Below are 18871 nucleotides of genomic sequence, written 5' to 3'. Positions count from 1 at the left end.
ACTATACTGTATATCAGTGGAGGCTTCTCCATTGAGGAGAGGGAGGAAGATCCTCCTTAAAATTTTTGAGAATAAAAAATGTAGATTGCCCAGACTACTGTAATGAATTAATGCCCTTAAATATGACTACTTTAGTGCCTTTGAATATATAATATTCGTTTCCCTGGGTAAAGGGACATTAGCACCCCCTATCGCCTTTTGACAATCTACTTCAGGGAGGAGGCTCCCTCAGCCTCCGTTGACTCCCATTCATTTCCCAGAAAGTACTGGCGGCCGGTGAATAACATGGGTTTCAATGGGAGAGAGGAGGAAAGTCCTCCTCTGAGTGGGTGTGACCTTACAGGCGTCTGATTCGCGCAAAAATCTAGTCGCGTTGCGCTATGAACCAATCAGCAGGATCCCTGGCTGGTGTGCGGTGTTGCCAGATTGGGCAGATTTCCCACCCAATAGGGCTACGTTTAACCTCTTTAGACTGGGAAAATTATCATTGGGCGGGAAATTTACCCAATCTGGCAACGCTATCGATAACAAACAAACCCGCTCTGCCTGCATTGCCGCTCAGTCGAAGAGACGCAAAGCAGGTGAAATCATCTGAAGGATAACGAGATTCTAACATTTTCGAATAAAGTGTACAATGGAAACATTGGAAACAGAGGACATTGTTCATGTTTAATTACACAAAGCATTCCATTCATTGAGTTACAGTGCTAAGTTAGCGACCAAAGAAAAAGGTAGAGCACTTCGCAAAATCGAGATCACCAAAAGTAATGGCAACGTCAGTGTTGTGGGTGCTACATGGTTTGCTAGGTACTCATGGCTTACTGGTAGCATTACTAGTAATCGACTGTATTGCTGGCTCTGTTTGCTAATGAGTAATGGCAAATCTCCAATGTGGGCTGTTCATGGTTTCTCTGATGTGAAAAATCTTGATAGGGCAACCAAACGCCACCACTAGTGTCAAGTTCACGCTGGTGCTGCTATGCGACTTTCCTTGCTAGGCACCATGCCTATAGATCAGGTTGAATCTAGAATAATGTTCTCGTTCTTTTACTAGTTTGTTACTCTGACCGTTCTGTTTGATATTGTGGAAATGGTGTGGAACGGGTGAATGATTCAGAGCATGATGCATTTTAAATGGCATCACTTCTGGTCAGTCTTTTCTTAAAACAATTGTGAATGAAAATAAACATAGCTAAATTACAACCAATAACTTCAGTCATTGAGGGCAAAAATAGGCCCAGATAATTGTATTTACTTTTACAAATCAAGAGTAGGCCTGATTTGACTAATGGGCTTTGCATCCTTTCCTTCTGCCCTTGTAGTCCATTTCAAAGACATGCTGCCCACCAGCTTTCAAATTACAGTGATGCCACTGGTGCCTTTGTATCAAATTTATTCACATAACTATCCCGCCCTACTATTTTGTAGTTCACCAAAACACCCTGAAACAACTTGAGTCTCACATTCTTATGCCACCATACACCAACAGTGCAAGCAGGCCAATGGCAACCAAGCGCGCGGTCCTTCCTCCCTCACTTTAAAAACTACCAGCCGCCACTGCTGTCTATGCATTATGTCAGGGGTATGCATATCCTACTATTTCTGGTATCTCGATATTTCTTATTTATAATTTTTTCCTTGAATGATCCGGGATGAAGTAGTTTAGGCCAGGATATTTACAGCTGTTACCTAATAATAGCTGTTTTCATGTCCTTATCTTTAGAAATGACGAAGACTGGGAAACCAGACTCACACTGGGCAGGTGTGATGACCCCGAATGCTCAGGGGAAACAAACATTTTCAACAGGCCAGAGACCGGGAGGGCGGTAATACAAGGGATTAATGCTTGTTCCTAATTCTCCGCAAATTTTGTGTGCAGACATCATGAGGTAGGTGATATTATACAACAATTGGGTACCTTGATCCGGTGTTGATGTACAACTACACACCAGGTGGATCTTGGATGAAGGGCAAGAGCTTCTGCTGCACCTCCAACACAGGAGACATGCTCTCTTTGTTGATGAGCGATAACCCTGTGGTATCCGTGTGGTCCCACATGGAGTCCAGCAGTTGTTGGATGAGGGCGTGAGTCTCCTCAACCCCTCGAGTTTTCCTGCGGCAGTGCTTAGCCAGTTCGCTGGAGGTGATGCCCACTAACACCTGGCTATGAGTAGGAATGTGACCAAGGTGTTTTTCCACCAGCTCTGCCCTCTTGGCCTGTTCAAGTTTTCAATGTCTGATTAGTCCCATTCGAAAATGCAGCTGTACAGTTTTGAGAAGAATGTGACATATAGTAGATGGTGCTCATTGGTCAGGCCATTGGTGAAGCGCCTCATGAAGTGAAAGACATCCAGTTTCACTGTGAAGGTCCATGGACGAAATCAAGTGAGAACTGGGCTCTCCCCTATAATAAACAACACACCATAAATACATAACGTAATTCAGATTGTTTCCAGTTAGCCCATTACCAATTGCATTAATATCCTGCTGAAACTGTTTATCAAACATAGCAAATTCATAAGAAACATCACAGCACAAATTGAATGCAACACACCTGACTCACTGCAGCAGTCCCTGTCCACATATATGGCATCTGGCTCTGGCTCACCAGCATCCCTGTACCTCCGGACAACGCCTTGGCACAGGTCATCAAGGCCAGCCCCCTCACCAGTGGTCAGCACTGAGTTAAGAACTTGGCCAAGTTCATTGCCGATTTTGCTCATCCACGTGGCCGTGTTAACAATGCCAGATGCAAGCTTTTTACTGATCTACAGAAGACATTAGCAAATCATTGGACATACTAATAAACAATAATGAAAACAAATTTAACTTTTACCTTCTTGGTGGAGTCCAGCTTTAAGATTCTGCCATAAGTTGAGGTTATAACACCTTTCAACTCATCCAGGTGGCCAAGAACCACATTTATGTGGACGTTTTCAAACCACTGAGCCAGGAGCAGATGACTGAAGGTGGGTGGCTGTTCGTATACAGGTTTGGACTTGGTGAGGAAACACCTTTTTATGGACCTCACAATCAGTGAGGTAGTCGATAGTCCGCCTTGCCCACTCCTCGCTGTGTACCTCCTGCAAGACCTGTTGTGAGTAGCTGGAGCTGTTCCCTACCGTGCGTGATCGCAACATTTGTGACCCACTCTCTCCAGTGCCTGCTGTGTTGTTGGGACAGCAGGATACTTGTTACGGTGGGAGGGATCCAGCTGCTGCAAGATCTCACTACTCCAAGGCAGACAGGGATCATGCATTTACTTAACCTTGGGTAGTCTCCAATAACCAGATAATATCTGGAGTCCACATCTATCACCTCTCTCACTTTCGTGTCAATGCCATAGTGGTTTATCTTCCTGTTACACGATGTGCATTTAAGAGGGATGCCCCACATCCTCATTGGAGCCCACAAGAACATCCGCTGCCTAAAATAGTGTGGTGGAGGTGAGGTGGAACTAGTGGGGCTTGGAGGATGGTACCAGTTCTGTGTGAGCTTTTGCTTTAGCTGTCCTGTCCTGTTCTGTCGTATAGGATCTGTGTGATCCACTCCCGGTCAGCCTGATTTATAACTTTTAAGAACTGCTTCGGCAGAAAACCCAGTTCACTTGCCGCAGAGTTAGTGTGTGTGGTTGTGGTGCTGCCGGTGACGTCTCTTGGGCTATGGGAGGGGCAGGAGCAGGGACGGGAACAACTGGTGGGTTGCTGTGTTGCTGTATTGTAGTGTATTGTTCTGTTGGACTGCTCAAAAGGTGAGCACTCTCTATGTGCTCCGACAATCCAACGAGTCCCCAGGCCGTTGCGCCACACTGCTCACATCGCTCCTGGACGTTGTAGTCTGACAGGTGCTGCGTGTAGTCCTCACCCATCACCTCCCGAGTACACAGCGAGCACGTGACAGTCTTCCCCTCACTCGTTCTGCAGAGAGCTGGGTTTTTCTGACCTACAGCTGCTGCACTAGTGCTGGCCGGTTCACCAGGAGCTCTTCCCGCTGCTGCCGCTGCACTGGCTGGTACACCAGGATCACTTCCGACTGCTGCCGCTGCACTGGCTGGTTCACCAGGAGCTCTTCCCGCTGCACTGGCTGGTTCACCAGGAGCTCTTCCCGCTGCTGCCGCTGCACTGGCTGGTTCACCAGGAGCCCTCCCCTCTGCCGCTGCACTGGCTGGTTCACCAGGAGCTCTTCCCGCTGCACTGGCTGGTTCACCAGGAGCTAGTTAATTGTTCCAGACACAATTTGTCCCGTTTTTTGGGGGGAAATGCCAACACCTCATTTGATTACTTTCGTTCTGTAGTAAGGCCCCGTCCACACAAAGCCGAAATGGGCGAAACCGTCAAGGGAAACCAGGTAGATCTGTAGAAACGCTGTAGTACACATTCCAGGGTGAGACTCCGTGGGCTTAACAGTCATTGGCTAGAGGGTCGAGGGGTGGGGCGATGACGTACAAGACTTTTGCGGTTTCGCCATGAAATCGGCTTTGTGTGGACGGGGCCCAATACGGTTCCTGTGCTTCTATGGCTCTTAAAATTGTCCCCGTTTCCTTCCCGTCTATGCGTACGTGACCGTGACGCCCCCATTCTTGCGCTCCTCAGACAGAGCGGGAACACAATTTCAAACATAAACATATTAACCCTTTGAGTCCTAGGCCTCAAATTGTCCGCCTGGACTTTTTTGCTTATTTTGACTATAAAAAGGTAAGAAAATGTCTTGTGAGTAATTTCTTTTGCCCATTTTTTCAAAATACCTGGAACATTCAATATCTGTCAGTGTTTTACAATTTACTACATGTCATAAATGTGTAATCACAGTTCAAAATGAAGAAAAACACAAAAACTGATCTGGATTTTAGTGTTTTAGTGAGCAAAAAACACTGCAATCATACATGAATAACAGATTTTGCCATTTCATTTGAAAGGTTGAAGAGTTTACAACTATTTACAACAAAACATTTCATTCTTTGTCTCTTAAATTTACAAAAACTGATTATATTATGGTTAGTATTTACAAACATTTATTGGCTAATTCTATTTACAATTCCACGCCTTGATGGTACTGCCTGAAACAATTCCTGTCTGGCTGCAGACACAGGCCTACAGCGCAGTCCTCACACTGCCAGGCAGTGCTCCTCTGGCAGAGTTTGCAGCGCCGTTGCCCACCGGTGGCCCTCTTACTCTTCGTCTGTTCATCGCTGGTGGGAACAGGCAGATGGTGGTAGCTCGTCTTCTGAAGCCCATTTCTGTGGTCAACCCCAAGGAGGTGTGCAGCAAGCTCCTCCTGGAATTGCTGACGGGTCATCGGTCTCACCTGCTGCAGGCTGGCACACTCCTTGTGAATAATGAAGGAGTTGGTCGCAGCGATGTCCACCAGATGCTGGAACACAGTGGTGGGCCACCTTGTCGTCTTCCGGTGGACTGAATTTGTCCCAATCATCTGGTCGGATGTATCGACTCCCCCCATGTACCTGTTATATTCGGTTACCGTGGTGGGTCTGGGGATGGAGATATGTTGGTGTGGCCCATCACCGTCTTCTCTCTGCCAACGCTGCACTGTATCCCCACTGTAAACGGGGTGGATGGTGGAGCACAGGGAGACCTCTTGTGTCCATCCACTTTACGAAGAGGAGATCCCTGTCCCTGATCCACCGGATAGTGCCACGTGGAGACCTTTTCGTTATGGCATTCTCCTGGGTGGTAGGGACACCGACTCTTCCTTGCCTGTATAAGAAGAAGATGGTTACTTTATTATCATTTCATAGTAAATGCATACTGTTAGAAATAAAAAATAACGTGTTCTTTAGCCTTATTTATGAAGGAATAAATACCATGGAGAAAGGTTTAGAATTCGGTATCCGGCCTCAGATTTATTTGAGTAAATTGACAAGGAGGGTTGATGTGATCACATCAGAGTTCAGAGGAGAAGAGAGCAAGAAGTTACAAATGCTCAGTTATATGTTAGTTTGCGTCTTGTGTCCTCCTCTGGCTCCAGGCTTATCTTGCTGTAGATGTTGCAAAGGTTCCTGACGTTGGTCAGATGAACAAGTAGTCCTTTGTTAGGAATAATTCTATTGAAACAAAATGTATTCTCTTCACTTCCATTTTATCCATATGATACACATCACTAGGAGCAGATTGCACATTACCTGTATGTCCCACAAGCTCCGAATCCCTCCTGGCTCAGGTGTCGGTAGAGGAGGGGACTTGTGTAAAAGTTGTCAGTGTACACAATATAACCTGACCCCAGGTATCCTCTATCCATCAGTCCGTCAACAACATCGAAGGAGAGCCCCTTCCCTGTGGCCGTCTTGGACTTGCCTGTGTAGAGCTTGAAGTCGAAAGTGTAGCCGTTTGCTGCAGCAAGCACGAAGAACTTCAGGCCCCACTTCGTAGGCTTTGCCTTCATGTACTGCTTGATACCAAGCCTGGCCTTGGTCCCAACCATCCTCTCATCAACTGCAATGTGCTGCCTTGGTTGGTAAATTGACTTGCAGTTGATCTGGATCATCTCCATAAGCGGTCTGACAAGGTGGAGGTGATCATAATCATCAGTGCCTTTTTTGGCGTCATTTTCTTCGCTTTGAGCTGGGTCACTCACGTGAATATTCCCTAACACTGCCCTAAATCGGTCTCGGGTCATGGCGGTGGCGGGGAAAGGGACACTAAATATACTCTGGGTTCTCCAGAAATCTCGTATCTTAGGCAGGTCCAGCACTGACATGTACAGCAACATGCCAATGAATTTTGTCATCTCCTCCGGCTGGATTTCTTTCCAGAGGAACCTTCTCCCTTTCTCTAGGTTTTTGGCCGCATACTTATTGGTGTTTTGACACAGGAAATCAAAAAAATTAGAGAAAATTTCACCTGGTGGTGGGTTTCCCATACTTAGAGGGGGTTGGACACCTGGGGGTTGAATCTCAGCTTTTGAGGGACTCCATAATCTGGCTCAGCCTAATCTTCCACCTTTCTTGGTGCTGTGGTGAGCGGCTTCGGTCTCTACTAGTGCCAGCATCACCTCCAGCCCCATTGCTCCTCCCTGAACGTCCCTGAGTGACACTGGGGGACTCCTCCTTCACCACACTGTAAAATAAAAACAAGGCATCATACACTGTACAACCATATAAATATAAATAAGACTTGGTAATGTTACACTATTCTAAAAAAATCACCAAACAAACAAAGAATACGCATAGTTATGTATTAGGCATACGTTTGATTCAAACGTATGCCTAATACATAACTGCGGTTTGATTTGATCTGATTGGGATCCCCATTAGCAACACACTGGAGTGAGAGCTAAACCATAGATAGTATATTTATATGTTTATAAACTATCTATCTATCTAACCCAGTAGCCTGAAAACTATTGAGTGTTACATATTGTATACCATATATTATATACCATATTCATTCATTAGTAACAGTTTGAACTAGAGATAAATCTGTCACTCACAAAAAATATCCCCAAATAGCACCTAGAAACAATTTTTTTTTTACTTTACCTTTCTTCACAAGAAGTCTCTTCTTCCTCAAAGCCGTCTGTGAACCTCAAAGGTGGTCTAATAACTCGGGAAGGTCTTCCTGTTGTAATTTTTATTCAAAATATTACTATACACACACGACTTTATATATATATATATTTATATATTATTATTATTATTATATTATATATTATATAAATATATATATAAGTTAAGAGTAACTTAAGCTACAGTTGTGCGTCTTCTCCATATTGTCCGCCATCGTACTGCTGCGAGGGCGAAATGCATCCTGGGATTTATAGCGATTGCAAGCACACACGAGCCACCTCCGATGCATGCTCGGTGAAACCAGGGTGAAACGGCGAGATCGAGCACGCATCAAGAACACTTCCGGGTTTTACGACAGTACTCGCTTGATGCGTGCTTCGAATTGGAACAGTGCTCGGGCAACGACTGATGACGTTTCACGAGCACGCACAAGTACGCGAATTGAGAAACGGCCTGTGTCTCTCGCTGGCTGTGTCCCAATTCATAGGACGCATCCTTCGTAGACCGCAAAGGACACTCCGAAGGCCGAAGAAATGGGACGATCTAGCCTACGGAGTATTTCCGGTTTACGTAACAAACCGTTACCGCCCTTTATCTTGCGTGACCACGGGCTGCTCCTGTCACCTAGCAACCCTGACAGCTGACCTGACCTGTTAGTAAACAGAAGTTAAACCGGACAGCGCGAAAAAAATAACTAAGAAACCAACAACAATTATTATTTATCGTTATGTTTTTGTATATAGTTTTATAATAATTGTTGTAAATAGTCACATGAATGTTTTTTGTTGTAAATAGTTTTATTGTTGTATAGATGTTTTATAATTTATATACGTCGAATACATTAGTCAATACAAAAAAGTTAGTTAGGGTTTTAATAAATAGTTAATCAAAAAAAGTTAGTTAAATAAGTTAGTTTCAATAAATATGTAAATAACAACATAAGTTATTTGTCCACCAAACGCTCAAATTGAGAAAAACCTATCCATTCTTTCCCTTCTCTCCTGGGCTCTTCTCTCCTCTGCCTCCCTTTGTAGCCTCATGTCCTCTTTTATTTACTGGAACATTTACATTTTACATTTAAATTTAGGGCATTTAGCAGACGCTTTTATCCAAAGCGACTTACAATAAGTACATTTGTCATAAGAAGTGCATCAATATATCGGTGTCGGTACAGAAAGGATGTTCATAGAACCAACTGCAAGTACCACAATCGCTAGGCTAATCAATTCCCCGTATTACAGCCATGATAGCAGCTACTGCAGTTGTTACACAGTTAAAGGTCCCATGACATGCTATTTTATGTATTCTTTAATATAGGTATTAGTGGGCAACTAACACAGTATTCAAAGACGTTCCCGAAATTCAGCCGTGGTGCAGAGTTACAGCCACTCCGAGCCAGTCGCACATTGAGCTTCCCCCAAATGCGCTGTTTTGGTGTCTGTAGCTATAATGCAAATGAGGAGGAGCGAGGCGGGTCAAGGAGGAGGGTGGGGGTGTGGCCCTGAGCAGCTTGCAGCCACGGTACCATGCGCTCTGTTTACAGTGGACGTATCGCAATGGCGAGGTGCACACAGCCTTTAGCCGTGTTCTGTAAATATTCTAGAACACACGGGAGTCCTGGAGCTCTATATCTAAATATTATCATATAGCCTACATAGATATCTATATCATATAATATATATTATAACGGCAAAAAGCTGTGTGAGCCGATATTATGAATCTCAAACGACCGCGTTGGGTTCTCCGACGTTCCTGGTTCTTCAACGTCCTCATCAATGTGAAGTAGACTGAACCGCGACAAGGAGGAGAAAGGGATCGTTGCCGGGCAGCGCTTAGGCACCTCCGCCTCTGGCGGTGGTCCCTCAGCGGGTCTCACGCCTCGTTTCCACATACGTATGTTTTTCGTATCCGTGCTTCCGTAAATTTACGGAAGGAGTCGCTAGTGTTTTACGTACGGGCATGAATTTATTTTCAGGCACGTCCAGTGGGGAGGAGACCTCGGGGAAGACCCAGGACTAGGTGGAGAGATTATATCTCAACACTGGCATGGGAACGCCTCGGGATCCCCCCGTCAGAGTTGGTCAATGTGGCCCGGGAAAGGGAAGTCTGGGGCCCCCTGCTTGAGCTGCTCCCCCCGCGACCCGACCCCGGATAAGCGGACGAAAATGAGATGAAACAAAAGATGTGGGAGCGTATGATAATGGCCGTTTTTAGGAGACCGGTACTTTGGAACATGAGGATCGACATATACAGAGATAAAAACAAAACCAACCAGGCTTGGAAAGAGATCGGTGAGGAGTTTGGCCTGCCAGGTACTTACAAGTATTGTGAAAAACATAAAAACTTTCATACGGTATCTCCGTAAAACGACGGCGAAAGTTAAATTTTTTGAACGTATATTACGGACATACCGGACAGAAATTTTACGGAGGGGAGGAGTCTCGGAGGAAAAACTGACATTAAGGAGAATCACATAGGAATGAATGGACTTTCGGTCGGAGACGGTTGGATCGCATACGAGAATGTACGTATGTGGAAACGAGGCGTCAAGCTGGAGACATTCGCCGCCAACAATCCCTTTCTCCTCCATGTCGTGGTTCATGTTCTTGAGGGAGTCAAAGTCAAAGTTCCTTCCCCCCAATTCATTCTCAACCTTGGCTGAGATAACCCCCAATACGAGTCTCGTTGTAGAAATACCAGAGACGAGAGTCCGACAGAACGGTTATCCAAATAACAAGGAAGTGTACAACACTTGCGTTACAGTCCTGGAGCTCTATATCTAAATAATATCATATAATACATAGAAATCTATATCATTTAATACATATTATCACGGCCAAAAGCTGTGTGCGCCTCCAGACGATATAATGAATCACAAACGACTTTGTCGGGTTCTGCGATGTCTCTGGTTCTTTCACTTTCACATCAACCTGAAGTCGACCGAACCGCGCGCTGCCTGCTGCCGGCTGCCCGCTGCCGGGCGATGGTGCCTCGCGGCAACCGGCGGCATGACGCAGTTCATGTACTTCAGCCAGTCAAAGCCAAAGTTCCTTTCCCCCAATTCCTTCTCAACCATGGCTGAGATAACCCCCAATATGAGTCTCGTTGTAGAAATACCAGAGACGAGAGTCCGACGTGTTATGCGCCATAACGCCAAAAGCAGAACGGTTATCCAAATAATAAGGAAGTGTACAACACTTGCGTTACAGTCCTGGAGCTCTATATCTAAATAATATCATATGATACATAGAAATCTATATCATTTAATACATATTATCACGGCCAAAAGCTGTGTGCGCCTCCAGACGATATTATGAATCACAAACGACTTTGTCGGGTTCTGCAACGTCTCTGGTTCTTCCACTTTCACATCAACCTGAAGTCGACTGAACCGGGCGCTGCCTGCTGCCGGCTGCCCGCTGCCGGGCGATGGTGCCTCGCAGCAACCAGCGGCATGTCGCAGTTCATGTACTTCAGCCAGTCAAAGCCAAAGTTCCTTTCCCCCAATTCCTTCTCAACCATGGCTCAGATAACCCCCACAACAGTCTTGTTGTGGAAATACAAGACACGTCAAAGAACCGACAAGAAACACTTGCGTTACAGTGTGTGTATTCACACACACACACACACACACACACACACACACACACATGTGGCGCTCGCACGGTCGAGTCTCATTGGCGGGCCAACGTCTCTGGGCGGGCCAGGCAGAGTAAGGGGAGGAGCTGAGATTCCTGATGACGTCATGAATACAGACATTCCAAATCAGCGCACTTGAGCCTCCGTTTTTTCAAAGGCGAGCAGAACAGCTAGTGCTCGTTTTACACCAAACGCAAGTTTTAGCCATTGGGGGACCATCGGCAGGCTAGGGGAACTCATATTTATGTTAGAAAACCTCATAAAGTGAGATTTTCATGTCATGGGACCTTTAAGTACTATAATACAATACAATACAATGCACAACGGTGGCCAGAAGGGGGGGGGGGGGGTTGCTATGCAGAGTCGAGGTGGACTCTGAACAGGTGAGTCTTGAGTCCTTTTCGGAAGATAGTGAGCGACTCTGGAACATGTCTTCCTCTCCGTCCCTCTTTCTGGACCTTGGCCCTCGCCGTCTTTCCTTGTCCTCCACCTCCTGATCCACCACTGCTGTACTTGCTGTACTTGGCCCTGGTGTGTTCTCAGGGATGGAGGCAATTAGGACAGGGGGGTTGGTGGAATGCCTCTGTCCCAATACCTCATCCATGGGGACAAACCAGGGGCAAGTGGCAGCAGTGGGTTTCCCACCTACCCCCTCTCCTGACCCTGGATACTTGCAATCCTAAGGCAGAGGAAATCAATCATGGCAGTTAACAACAACCGCAGTATTAAAACAAATTTCAGCATAGTTAACTTGCATGGTTAAAACAAATAATGTATATTTAAAATGACATGTACATACTTTATATATATTTTTTTAAATTGTCCTATTTTTTCTTTGCCTGCAGGGGAGTCACCTTCCCCTGCAGGCCTATTTTCTCCAGAATTGTCCTAAACACAGAGACATTATTAATCAGAGAAAACAAGAGACACATTTATCAATCATGTTAATAGCCCATGTTAACAATAGGCCATTTATAATATATATATTTGACAATCTTGAATCAAGAAGTCAAAACACCCTTTTTCTTTGTGTGTTTTTCTAGTGCCGTCTAGTACTGATGCGAGCTGTGACTTTTTTTTGTCTTTCTTTCTTTAATAACCCAAAATAGGACATCGTAGTAAACGATTTCTGGGTATGTTGTATCTGTCCTGCTGTTTAATGAGGGCTAATTTAACTAACCTTTACAAGATGGTCAAATGTAGATATATAAATGGCCTATAATAATTTTTATAAACTAACTTACGATATAAATAAACGATTGTTTCCTTACCCCCAAGCCACACTTGCTGAGTATTTCACCCCGGTGAACAGCTCATCGTTCTCCCCCCTCAATAGAATAAATCGAGCAGTATGCTGCTGGCTCCCTAAACCAAAACCAAATGTTAGAATTAGTTTTGCTATACACTACCAAACAAAAGCAGCTTAAATAGCAAAATAACCAAGTTATCTGTGTACTCAATCCCAACGTCTGTAACGTTACGGTCTGAAAACCAGGGTCCACAACCTGTGTTCGCGTTGGTCCATTTATCTAACGTTACAGAATAGCAAATTATCTATATAATCGACACAATTTCGGTAAATATAACTTTGACCTCTTAAATTTGAAACTATAGGGCTTAACGGGTGTTCTTAGTTAACGTTACAGCGTCACTAACTAACGTTACCTTACTTATATTGCCTATTACTTTAATGAAAAAAGTTTTAAGGGCCCTTGTTTTTTTTAACATTTGTATCGTTAAATACTCCAGTGACTAGAAACCAAATACTTACATTTAAATGCAAAACTTAAATCGCCATTCTCCGCCAACTCCATTGATTGAGTGCGCAATGAATCTTGGGAGGGATACGTTGGGCCGTGAAGGATCTTGGGATACGTTGGGCCGTGAAGGATACAGCCGATGCATCCTTCAAATCCGGGAAAAGAAGGCTGCATTCGTAGGCCGCATTTGAAGGACCCTTGGGCTGCATCCGAATACTCATACTTGCATACTATATAGTATGCATTTTGTAGTACGCAAAAAATATAGCGCGTCCGAATACTCAGTATGCATTCTGTAGTACGGAAGACGTTTCCGAATGCGTACTACCGCCAAAGTAAACCACGGACTTCACTACGCTATCCCACAATGCAACAGGAGTCAAGTAACGAACGAAGAAGAGATGGCTGACTCGTCACCACCAGAAAGACGTCGTAGAAAGCGGCGAAAAAAAGAGTAAAATAGTAAAGTAAGTAATTAAGTAAAAAGAGACATTTTTAATTTAATAGCAACGATGACAAGACGGAAAACAGGTAACTTATCAAGGTAATTTTGCCGGCATCTGAGGGGAGATACGTCATCTCCAAACTTGCGGTGGAGTTTCGGCGATGTTCGGAAGCGTTCGGAGGCGTTCTACGCATAGCTGTAGACCGTACTACACAGTCAAGTGTAGTATGGTCAAGTAGTAGACACTGGACAGAAATAGTATGTACTAAGGCCGTTTCTCAATTCCTAGCACGCGTGCTACGGACTCGATGACTTGCAAGTACGGACTTGGCAAGTCCGTACTTCAAGCACAGACTTGCGAGCACGCGAGTACGTACCTGCAATTGGAACAGCAGCGGACTCGATGACGTCACCACCTTTGCTCGTCCGTTAACTGTGCTACGGCCTCATTTAGGCATATACTACTGAACAATATAAACAAATGATATAAAACAAAATCCCAGCCTCTTTCATTTTCAAATAGTATGTAAATATTCTGAATGAATAAAAATTGAAAAGATATGCGTGTCCTGTCATGTGTATACCCAGATAGCAAGCATACGTTGGCCCTACGTTGGCAAAACATTGTGAGCCAACGGTGCATATCGTTGGCCTGACGGTGTGAGCCAACGCTGGCCCTACGACATTTTGGCCGCTGGCCTAACGTTGGCACACCGTTGGCATAGCGACGTAACCGCGTCATTTCGGCCGTAGGGCCACCGTTTGACCAATGTGCATTATCCCCCGATGGCCACCGTTGGCTTATCGCCAATTGCCAACTTATAATTAAGGTAGCCAAATTGTATTAATTTGCCTTTACCAAATAATTTGAATTTCCTTTTAATTAAACCTAGCAACAAGAGTTTTGAGTTCAAAAACCATTCAAACATCATGGAATTAAACCGGAAAGTGTTAACATTTATTAAATGCTTGTAATGATAATAATAATAATAATAATAATAATAATAAGAAGAAGAATAAATTAATTAAAAATGAATTAAAATCCGAGTCGGTGTGCAGGCGGAAGGCGGGTCACTCCAGGCTGCTGCAGTCGTCGTCACTGTCGCTGCTAGAACTGCTAGTTGTATCATCCAGGATGACCGGTGAAGGACTCGGAGGAGGAAGACTGAACTGCTGGGGACCTGGAATGTAGAAGACCATCGTTAAGCGTACAATTTGGTGACATGGGTAATGTTTGGCTTTCTTGCTTTCTAAATCAAGCTTTTTGTATTAATGCCATTGACTTGAATATTATTCTGTTCAATATCAATGATGAAGCCCTGTGATAGTTTTAGCAGCATTTTCTCTCAACACGTGGCTACTGATTGATGTGCTTACTAGCTTTTTTAATCTCTAGTGCTAGTTAGCTGTTTGCCAAGAGTTAGTGGGAGACTTTCCCACTTCCTTACTAAATTCGTTCAAATTCGCTCATCATTGTTCTAAAATTAAAGAAATAGTGTTGAGCGAAGAAGGCAAGTTTGAGGGGAAAATAACATCCCTGAGACCGACGTCGTACAGTAGCCTAGTTATGCTATTTTGCAACCATGCTTTTGGCGATAACGGGAAACGTGCTTTCTACATTTTATGGTGAAATCCAAACATTACTTACCGATTTTAAGAACTACGATTAAAGTTACCAATTGTAAGTGGGAAATGTAAAAAACGGGTGGATAGGATATTGTGCCAATTTGCCGTTTGGGGAGTTTATTTTTTTTGTCATTACGTTTAGAATTGACTTTATGTCTTGTCTTTCCATAAGATGCAAGGAATATGGCTATATGGGCTTATATTAGAGGGCAAATGTTAAAGAAATACAAGTCATATAGTACATGTACCCACCATTGACTCCAAAATGATACTCTACTACAATTGCCTATTGAACCACACGCTGAAGTCCACCTCTAAAACTTTCACATACTTTTCTTAAAGTAGTTTCACCTCCTCTCTTTGTTCTCACATGCCACATGCCACATGCTCACATCCCACTCAAAATAGTGTTAATTGTACTCTTTGGTCAGTAACATTCTCAGAGTTAAATGTACTTATTGTGTAACCTATTAAGAGCTGTAAAGTTGAAACTGGCCACCTTCAGAATTTACACAGATTTTTGACTCTGTTAGAGTAATTTGATTCTCCATGGTGTTGTAAATAGTCTATCTGGATTTATTTACTAGTAAATTACTTAACCTCTTAAGACCCAATCGCCCACCGGTGGGCGATTTGGGTTTGTTGACGATATGTTTCCACTACGGAGCGACATAACCCGCTTCAACTTTCATCAGTCCATTTGTTTACCATCTCCAAACTTTGTTCGTCAACTAACATCCAGACGTTCGCACTCGTATCGATATTTTCTCTACCGCCAATATGGAGTTGTTGGGTATGCTTGTTTTCATCACTTTGCTGGCTACAAAATAAAAGTGTCCCCGTCTTTTTCTGTTCAGTTTTCACCCCGGTACAGCCCGTGAAGTAGATGGAGCGCTCCCAGTTCGAAGGGCCAATGGGCTTTGTCTACTTTGTTACGCGGCTTTAGTATAGGGACACCGTATTGGCTATTGATATATCAATCACTTGGGCTTCTAGCCAATGAGTTTACCTTTCCAACGCTGCCAGGCGTGTCCAGGTGTGATACGTATGAGCCGAGATATAAAGCTGCGTCAACACTGCGTCAAGCTAGCAATACAATCATTCTGTTTATGTACAGTTATTTCCTGTTGATTTGTGTAGTATGTAATATCATAAATCTGTGTTTATTTGTTTTCTATGTAAATAACACCCCATTGAATTGCATTTATATATTTCTTCATTATATTTGGTGACATTTGTGCATTGCATTGTGTTTGTAGGTCAATTCAGTCCAGTATATTCTGTCATTTTTCTATGATGGTTACTATCCGATAGTGTCTCATCACATGACAATATCTCAATATGGCCATATCAAATGAATGTGTGAAAAAATTATGTTTTGAATCATGGAGAAAGGTTTTATAGTCACCAAAATGCTTCAGTAATGTTTCCAGTGTCACAGAAGTGAGTAAATGCATTTGGCACAATTTGGCCATTTGGAGACATTTTGGAGAGGTTTGTGCCGCCAGTGACAACACACCATAAAAACTCCATTAACTCCCAAAGGTTTAGGCCTAGAACTCCAAGTTTTCTTCCAGGTGTAGTTGGCATGATGTAGAAGGTATTTGGCATATTGCCATATGCCTTACATAAAGCACATCCTAGTTATTGTAGTTCAATTATGACCTATTACAATTATTTTCGAAGACAAAAAAATTTAGAGCCATGTCTGAACTGATGTCATTTAGGTTGTGTGTATGATACATGCCAAATAAACATATCTACAGAAACTATGGCTTGTCAGCTTTCAAATGAAGTATCATACATCCATCTAGGACTTAGGGTTACTGTGTTATAAGCATTTAGGTATGTGTATAGGCGGAAAAAAACCAAAATACTGCCGGGGCTTAACAGGTTAAAGGTGCACTAGGATGGTGGATTTCAGGGTCTGGTTCAACAGGAAATCAAACACCTTGAAGAATAACTTTTAAATTCCATGTTAGGTAAAGCTCCATCAAACTGTAAAAGGTTCAGCACATCCCTCTTGCCCCTCAAACGCTTCAAGAGAAAGCTATGTAAGTCTCATTTCCAGTATTTGATGGTTTGCTGTTCATGCATACCTTCATGCACTCTGCTTTCTCTCCTCTTTCTTCCTCCACTCCGGTCACCGCTGCACTTCAGCCAGTTTTTAATAACTGCCTCGCAGTCGCTGGCCGAAATGTTCTGGCTAGCCGATGCACCTAAACAGAGAAAGTGTATTTATTTAGTTTATTTAACATTGATTTATTGAGGAGGAAAGATCCTTTGAGATTAGTAATCCGTTTTTCATGTCCTGGCCAATAATACAATGGTACAAAGTGCATTACAAGTGTTTAATGACAAGATGCATGCAGTACACTCCATGGTTATTCAAAAGAAATGAATCCATTTCATAATTCATAGCTCAATGAGTGATTTGTTTACATACCTCTTACTGCATTGCACACCTTGTAAGAGGCAAAAGCCAGCTTCTTCCCTCCTCTGCCAAGCCAGTTGAATTGCAGCGCGAAGTGGTTGGTGAGGATGTGGCGAAGGATTCTTCGAACCGCGTCACCAGGATTGCAGCCCCCAAGCGCACTAAGGTGTGCTGCCTGCAGGTAAGAATGGAAAGTAATGTTTTAGAATAACTTATTATGGCTTATAGTCAGCATACCGTTCAAAATGAACATCTTTGGTAATGCGAAAAGTTCATTAAACACCGCACACTGGATACTGTTCTTTTTTCTCTTTATTTTTAGGAGCGAACAACGCGTTTTGCCCAATGCGTCTACAGGTTTGAACCTGAAAACGCATTGGGCGAAACGCGTTGTTCGCTCCTAAAAATAAAGAGAAAAAAGAACAGTATCCAGTGTGCGGTGTTTAATTAACTTTTCATATTTGATCACGTTTTCCTGCCTAACACCTGCACCTGGAAAGCTGAAGGGTTGTGCACAAGGACTTTCATGCACTTTGATCTTTGGTAATGCATTGTAGCAAAGAACTGAAATATATCAGTATTATAGAAGTCATGACTATACCAGGGCCTTTTCCTGGGATTTCTCCCTCAGAAGATCCTCCACCCTTTGAAGGTCTTCCTCGCAGTTCATTGGGAACTTAAATTCCTCAGATAGAGTGTCTGCTGCTGCTGCTGCTGTAGTTTTTTGCCTAGTAAGGGCCTGGAGGAGGAGGTTGTTCTGCCTCACCAAGGCCTTCAACTCCACAGCACGCAGGAGTGCATGATCCCGTTCTACAGGACAGAAAAACATCATGACAAGACCCTTTGCTAAAATTAACAGACTTAAGTTTAAACAGATTTTCAGTATTGCTGTGTAAGGCCAGATGTTTGTGTACCGAATTGACTTTGAATGTTGCCAGAGATCTGGGCAGAAGCCTGTTCAAGAGCAGCTGATGTGTGGGCAGCAACTGTAGGCAAGAAGATGTATATTTATAATCAGTGTAGTCAGTGTATTGAAGTTCATTACATTCAAATTTCCCAGATTCGAGACATTCAAAAAAGATAGTGAGTAGAATAGCAGAATTCAGATTTGGAATGATGTGTTATACCTTTATGTATGTCCTGCTGTGATGATCTAAAAGCAGGTGGGGAAAGCAGGGGCTTGTGGAGGACTCCTTTTTTTTCTTTTTTCTTAGCCCTACATTGGAACAGTACAAGAGTATGAACAACAACAGTTTTGTAAGACTGCAAACTTGCCAATCACAAAATGTCTTTATGTGAGTGATAATGCATGGCCATCTGTAATCAGACCTTGTATGCTTCTCCCTCTCATCTGCAGGCACAGTTTCTTTCAGCTTTGAGGAAGGGCTGCATTAGAAAAGAAATCACTCAATAAGCATGCATTGTTTTGTGTAGCTGATGGTTTT

General features: G+C 43.6%; 3 long non-coding RNA genes across 3 annotated transcripts in view; 1 reads left to right on the top strand and 2 right to left on the bottom strand.

Annotated features, from left to right (window-relative positions):
* Positions 1 to 18871, bottom strand: part of LOC132464803 (uncharacterized) — a 216888-nt gene that overhangs the window by 126865 nt on the left and 71152 nt on the right. The window lies entirely within an intron of this gene.
* On the bottom strand, positions 649 to 3412 carry LOC132464619 (uncharacterized). Its single transcript, XR_009527296.1, has 2 exons — positions 945 to 3412; positions 649 to 911 (listed from the first exon to the last, which is right to left on the bottom strand). It is a non-coding gene; the product is annotated as an uncharacterized LOC132464619 (long non-coding RNA).
* Positions 13942 to 17590, top strand: LOC132464802 (uncharacterized). The gene is made up of 3 exons (XR_009527351.1): positions 13942 to 14593; positions 16975 to 17050; positions 17468 to 17590. It is a non-coding gene; the product is annotated as an uncharacterized LOC132464802 (long non-coding RNA).

This window comes from Gadus macrocephalus, chromosome 1 (assembly GCF_031168955.1).
Source record: "Gadus macrocephalus chromosome 1, ASM3116895v1".
NCBI lineage: Eukaryota > Metazoa > Chordata > Actinopteri > Gadiformes > Gadidae > Gadus > Gadus macrocephalus.
Note: the sequence above shows the minus strand (reverse complement) of the source record. Positions and strands in the feature narration are given on the sequence as shown.